General features: G+C 42.3%; 1 pseudogene; it reads left to right on the top strand.

The window, feature by feature from the left end:
• The first annotated feature begins 1766 nt into the window (after positions 1-1766).
• Positions 1767-3758, top strand: LOC123811982 (annotated as a pseudogene).
• Positions 3759-6584: the final 2826 nt, after the last annotated feature.

The raw sequence follows: 6584 nt of genomic DNA on the forward strand, positions 1-6584 counted from the left end.
CTGGCTTACTATATTTAGCATAATGCTCTCCAGTTCCATCCATGTTGTCATGAATCAAAGGAGCTCCTTTTTTTTTGGTGCTGTGTAGTAATCCATTGTATAAATGTACCACAGCTGTTTTTTACTTCCTTTTTATTGTTGTTCAAGTATAGTTATCTCCATTTTTACCCCACCATACTCCACTGCCCCACCCATACCTGTCTCCCACCCTCAAACCTATCCCCTTAGGCTTTGTCCATGTGTCCTTTGTACATGTTCCTTGATGGCCATTATCCCCTATTATCCCTCTCCTCCCTCCTCTCTGGTTACTGTCAGTTTGTTCTTTATTTCAATATCTCTGGTTGTATTTTGCTTGCTTGCTTGTTTTGTTGATTAGGTTCCACTTATAGGTGAGATTAGATGGTATTTCTCTTTCAGCACCAGGCTTATTTCATTTAGCATAATGCTTTCCACTTCCATCCATACTGTCATGAAGGGTAGGAGCTTTTTCTTTCTTTCTACTGTGTAGAATTCCATTGTGTAAATGTACCACAGTTTTTTGGTCCACTTATTTACTAATGGGCACTTAGGTTGCTTCTAGCATTTGGCTATTGTAAATTGTGCTGCTATGAACATTGGGATGCATAGGTTCTTTTGAATTGGAGGTTCAGGCTCCTTAGGGTATAATCCTAGCAGTGGAATTGCTGGGTCAAAAGGCAGTTCCATTTTTAGTTTTCAGAGGTAATCCCATACTGTTTTCCACAGTGGCTGCACCAGTGTGCATTCCCACCAACTGTACTCTAGGGTTCCCCTTTTTCCACAATGTCTCCAATACTTGTTTTTTGATTTGTTTATGACAGCCATTTTGACTGGTGTGAAGTGGTATCTCATTGTGGTTTGAATTTGCATGTCTCTGATGGCTAGTGATGCTGAGCATCCTTTCGTATTTTGGGCCCTTTGTATGTCCTCTTTGGAGAAGTATCTGTTTACATCCTTTGTCCATTTTTAATTGAATTGTTTGTCTTCTAGAGTGGAGTTGTGTGAGTCCTTTACATATTTTAGAGATCAAACCTTGTCTGAGGAATCATTTGCAAATATATTTTCCAATACAATTTGCTCCTTTTTCATTTTACTGATGTTTTGTTAAGCTGTGCACAAGCTTTTTATTTTGATGAAGGCCTACTTGTTTATGCTTTCCTTTATGTCCCTCGCTCTAGGGCACATATTACTGAAAATATTGCTGTGTGGAATACCTGAGATTTTTCTGCCTATATTCTACTCTGGGACTTTTAAGGTAGCATGACTTATATTTAAGTTTTTTATCCACCTTGAGTTTGCTTTTGTGCATGTTATAGGTTGGTGGTACAGTTACATTTTTTTGCAAGTAGTTTCCAGATCTCCCAACATCATTTATTAGATAGGCTACTTTAACTCCATTTTTTCCCTCCTGCTTTTTTGTCAAATATTAATTGTCCATAAACACTTGGGTTTATTTCTGGGCTTTCTATTCTTTTTCATTGATCTATTTGTCTATTCTTATGCCAGCACCAGATTGTTTTGATTACTTTGGCCTGATGTATAGCTTGATGTTAGATATTTTGATCTTTCCTATTTTGTTGTTCCTTATCAAGATTGTTGAGGCTATTTGGGGTCATTTATAGTTCCACATAAATTTTTTAAATATTTGTCAGAGGCTACAAGGCAGTGGTGGTGGTGACTCCCTCCTTCCTTCCCTCCTACTCTGTTCCTCCATGTGTCTGTTCATTAAGCCTTGTCCCACCCACAGCATGGCTGGTGTCAGCTTCAGCTGTCACTGCCTGGAGCTGCTGGCAGCATATGAAGAGGTGATTTAGGAGGAAAGCACGGCCTACTGGGCTCTATACACATATGATGATGGCTCAGATGACCTCAAGCTTGCAAGAAGAGGAGATCAGAGCTTGCAGGACCTCGCAGGACACCTTGAGAACCAGAAGGTGATGTACGGCTTCTGCAGCATCAAGGACTCTCTGCTCTGCCAGGAAGACTGCTCTGCCAAAATATATGCTCATCAGCTGAGTCCATGAAGATGTGTCTGATACCCACAAATGTGCTTGTGCCAGCCATGTGGCTAAGGTGACTGAATTCTCCCAGGGTATGGATATGATTGTGAATGCCAGCACAATGGAAGACATCGATGAGGGTGCCATTTGGGCAGCTCTTTTCCACTGGTGAGGCTCTCCAGACCTGTGCTGCACTGACTGTGGCTGCATGAGGATGAGACTGCTGAGGTGATGGGCACCACCTATCAGAAAACTGATGTGGCTGTGAAGATGAAGTGGATTAACCATGAGCAGTTCTAGGAGCAGGCTAAGAAGGTGGTAGAGCTGAGGAAGGAGAAGGAGTGGAAGAAAGTCCTGGATGAGAGCCTCAGGTTTGAGCAAGAGAGGATGGAGCAAGAGTTGCAGGAACAGGAGGAGTGGGAACAGCGCTACAGAGAGAGGAAACAGCAGATCAAGGAGCATAGGAGGAAACAGAAGGCTTTAGAAGCTGAGGAGGCCAAGAGTCGGTTGAAGAGCAGCCTATCTTTGGTGACCAGCAACATGAGGAGATAAAGACCCAAATGAAGAAGTCAGAATCAGACGTGGAGGAGGCAGTGGCCATTATTGCCCAGCAGCCTGACAACCTATGGGAGTTCTTCAAGCAGCAGGAATGAGTCACATCGGCCTCTGTGGGCAGCTGTGATGTGCCCTTGCCCTTTGGCCACTGACCACCTGGAAGCTACCAGAGGATTGTGCCCACCCCCATACCCACCTGGAATCCATCTGACTCCGGCACAGCCTGCACCCCTGTCTCTGAGCAGATCAAATGAGTGCTGGATGAGGTCATGTCCTCACAGTCTCCAGCACTGCCACCCCTACAAACGCAAGAGACACAGGAGCCTGGCCCCCACCTGGATAGTAAAGGGACCAACAAGAAAGCCAGAGCTGCAGCCCCTCAGGCCTGGACTGACCCTGTGAAGGAGCCCCCTCAGGCACTGGAGCCTTCCCACGGTCAAGGCAGCCCCATAGAGGACTTCTTGAGCAGGCCATCCTGGCTGCCCCTCTAGAGCTTGCCATAGCTGACCCCAATGCAGCCCACACCTTGTCAGCTGCTGCTGTTGAAACCAACATTGTTGCTGCTGACACTGCTGTTGCCAATACCACCACCCCTGCCACCGCTAGCCTCATCAACCTATGGCCTGGCTGTGGGGATGGCACCTCCGCACCCCAGGCTGAGCTCAGGTCTCCCACAGCACTGTCAGGTGCTGTGGTCACTCTGGAGGAGGTGCCCCTATTGGATGAGGGGGCTCAGGAACCAGTGCCCCCAACAGGCAAAGTCTGTGCCAACCTCCTCAATTTTGATAAGCTGCCCAAGCCGCCAGCCACCTTCTTTGACCTAGAGGCAGAAGTAAAAGGGTAGCCCCTGGTTGCCCCCCAGGCCCCAACTCTGCCTTCCAGGCCTGAACTCTGCCCTCCACTCTGGAGGAGCTGGGTCCAAAGCCTGAGCTGGAAGCTGGAGCTAGAGCCTGAGCTCCACCTGCTGACCAATGGTGAGACCACCCAGAAGTAAGGGATTGAGGCCAGTGAGGGCTACTTCAGCTAATCACAGGAGGAGGATATAGGCAATCAGAAGATCTGTGTGCAAAGACTCTGCCTTCTGTGTTCCACAAATCGACATCACCTCCTCCAGAAATCAACATCACCTGCTGGGATGCAGACCCAGTCCTGTAAGAGGTGGAGGGTTTTGAGGGTGGAGATTAGCAGTGTCATCTGCCCTCAGGCTGCCCTTCCCAAGTTCACCCACCTGCTCTAGCCTCTAGCCTAATGGCCTGTAGCGCCTGCACTCGAAGTAGCTCTGCTTGGCACCCACACTGGATTTCGGCTCTGGCCGGGAAATTGGCCGCTTTCCCACCCATAGGGCCTGACTTTTACAGCTTTTCTTTGTTTTTTGTTTGTTTGTTTTTAAGTTGATAGGAGACTTGTACAGTTGACTGGTTTTCTTCCTGTTGGCAGTTGAGACACTGTTGCAAATTTCACCCCCTCGCTGCCCTGTCCAGATTGTAGTGCATAGTCCTTCCTGCTCACTCAGCTGGTGGGGGTGGAGGCCTCACCCTGCTTGGGGCCTGGCAAGGGGGAAGTTCTGGTGAGAAAATGCTCCCCACCTCTTTTCATAGATTTATGTTTTTTTGAAAAGTAGCACTTTGTATTTTCTGGCCAGAGCTTCAGATATTTGTGCGAATTTGAAGACATGGCAATAAATGGCTTGCAGGGGTGGGGGGGGTGGGATATTTTGAAATGTTTGTTCTATATTTGTGAAATATCTCATTGATATTTTAACAGGGATTGTACTGAATCTATGAATTGTCTTGGGTAATATGGACATTTTGATGATGTTAATTCTTCCAATCCATGAGCATGGTGTATACTTCCATTTGTGTCTTTCTTACTTCCCTTTTCAGTGTTGCATAGTTTTCTGAGTACAGGTCTTTTACCTTCTTGGTTAGGTTTATTTCTACAGACTTTATTTTTCTTGTTGCTGTAGCGTATAGTATTTTTTCATAAATTCTGTTTCTGATTTTTCATTTTTGGTGTACAAATTTGCCTTTAGTTTCTGAATATTGACTTTGTATCCTGCTATTTTACCAAATTTGCTTATTAGGTCGAGTAGTTTTTTGGTGGATTCCTTAAGGTTTTCTCTGTATAGTGTAATGCCATCTGCAAATAGTGATAGTTTTGCTTCCTCCTTTCCAATTTGGATGCCTTTCATTTCTTTTTCCTGTCTGATTGCTGTGGCTAGGACTTCCAATAGGATGTTGAATAGAAAGGGTAAAAGAAAACACCTTTATCTTGTTCCTCATCTTATTGGGAAAGCTTTTATTTTTTGCCCATTGAGCATGATGTTGGCTATAGGTCCTTCATATGTGTCCTTTATTATATTGAGCAATGGTCCCTCTATTCCCACTTTACTGAATGTTTTTATCATAAATGGATGTTCTTTCTTATCAAATGGTTTCTCTGCATCTATTGATACAGTCATGTGATTTTTGTCTTTCCTTTTCTTTATGCGATGTATTACTTTTTTTTTTTATTTGTGAATATTGGACCATCCTCACACCCTTGGGATGAATCCCACTTGATCATGGTGTATGAACTTTTTAATGTATTATTGTGTGTTGTTTACCAATATTTTGTTGAGGATTTTAGCATCTATGTTCATCAGTGATATTGGCTTGTAGTTTTCTTTCCTTGTTATGTCTTTATGTGGTTATGGGATTATGACGGGGCTGGCCTCATAAAAAGACTTTAGGAGTCTTCCATCTTCTTGAGGTTTTTGGAATAGTCTGAAAAAGATATAGGTTAGCTCTTTCTTATGTATTATAAAATTCTCCTGTGAAATCGTCTGGTCCAGTATTTCATGTATCAGAAGACTGTTGATTACTACTTTGATTTCACAGCTATTATTTGTCTGTTCAGGTTTTCTGCTTCTTCTTAATTCAGATTTTGAATGTTATAATCTAGAAATTTGTCCATTTCACCCAAGATTTCACATTTCTTGACATATAATTGTTCATGGTAATTTTCTATATCCTTTGTATTCCTATGGTATCATTTGTAGTCTTTCCTCTTTCATTTCTTATTTTATTTATTGGGACCCCTATGCTTTTTTTTCTTGATAAGTCTGGTTAAAGGCTTGTAAATTTGTTCCTGTATTTATCGACCCTTTGAATTGTTCTTTTAGTCACTATGTCATTTAATTCAGCTCTGATCTTGGTTATTTCCTTCCTTCCACTCACTCCTGGCTTTGTTGTCATTCCTCCACTTTTTGTATATGTAGAGTTAGGTGGTTTATTTGAAATTTTTCTTTCTTTTTTAGGTTGGTCTGTATCACCATGAACTTCCCTCTCAGGACTGCCTTTGCTTGTCCCATAAGTTTTGGACTGTTGTGTATTCATTTGTTTCCAGAAAGTTTTTGATTTCTTTCTTGATCTTATTTTAACCCATTCATTGTTCAATAGCATGCTATTCAATCTACATGAATTTGAGTGTTTTTGAGTTTTTTCCTTAAGGTTGTTTTCTAGTTTCAGGACTTTATTGTGATTCCACAACAAATATCACTTGATATGATTCCATTTTCTTGAATTTGTTGAGGCCTGTTTTGTATCTTATCATGTGGTCTATTTATGAAAATGCTCCATGTGCATTTGAATAGAATGTGTATTTTGCTTCTTTGGATGAAATCTTCTGTATCTATCACTTAAGTCCATTTGATCTAGGCCATTGTTCAGTGCCGCAATATCCTTCTTGATATTTTATTTGGAATATATATCCATTTTGACATGGGGTGTTAATATCCCTTAGTAGAAATTTGTAGTCTATATCTTCCTTGTAGTCCTCCAAGATTTTCATTATATATTTGGGTGCTCCTATGTTGGGTTTATATATGTTTATAATGTTTATGTTTTCTTGATGGATTCTTCCCTTGAGTATTATGAAGTGACCTTCTGGGTCTCTTTTTATGGCCCTTGTTTTGATGTCTATTTTGTCTGATATACTTATTGCTATTGCAGCTTGTTTTTCCTGTTTATT

This window comes from Phyllostomus hastatus, unplaced genomic scaffold (genome assembly GCF_019186645.2).
Source record: "Phyllostomus hastatus isolate PE091 unplaced genomic scaffold, TTU_PhHast_1.1 phas_scaffold_78, whole genome shotgun sequence".
Classification (NCBI taxonomy): Eukaryota; Metazoa; Chordata; class Mammalia; order Chiroptera; family Phyllostomidae; genus Phyllostomus; species Phyllostomus hastatus.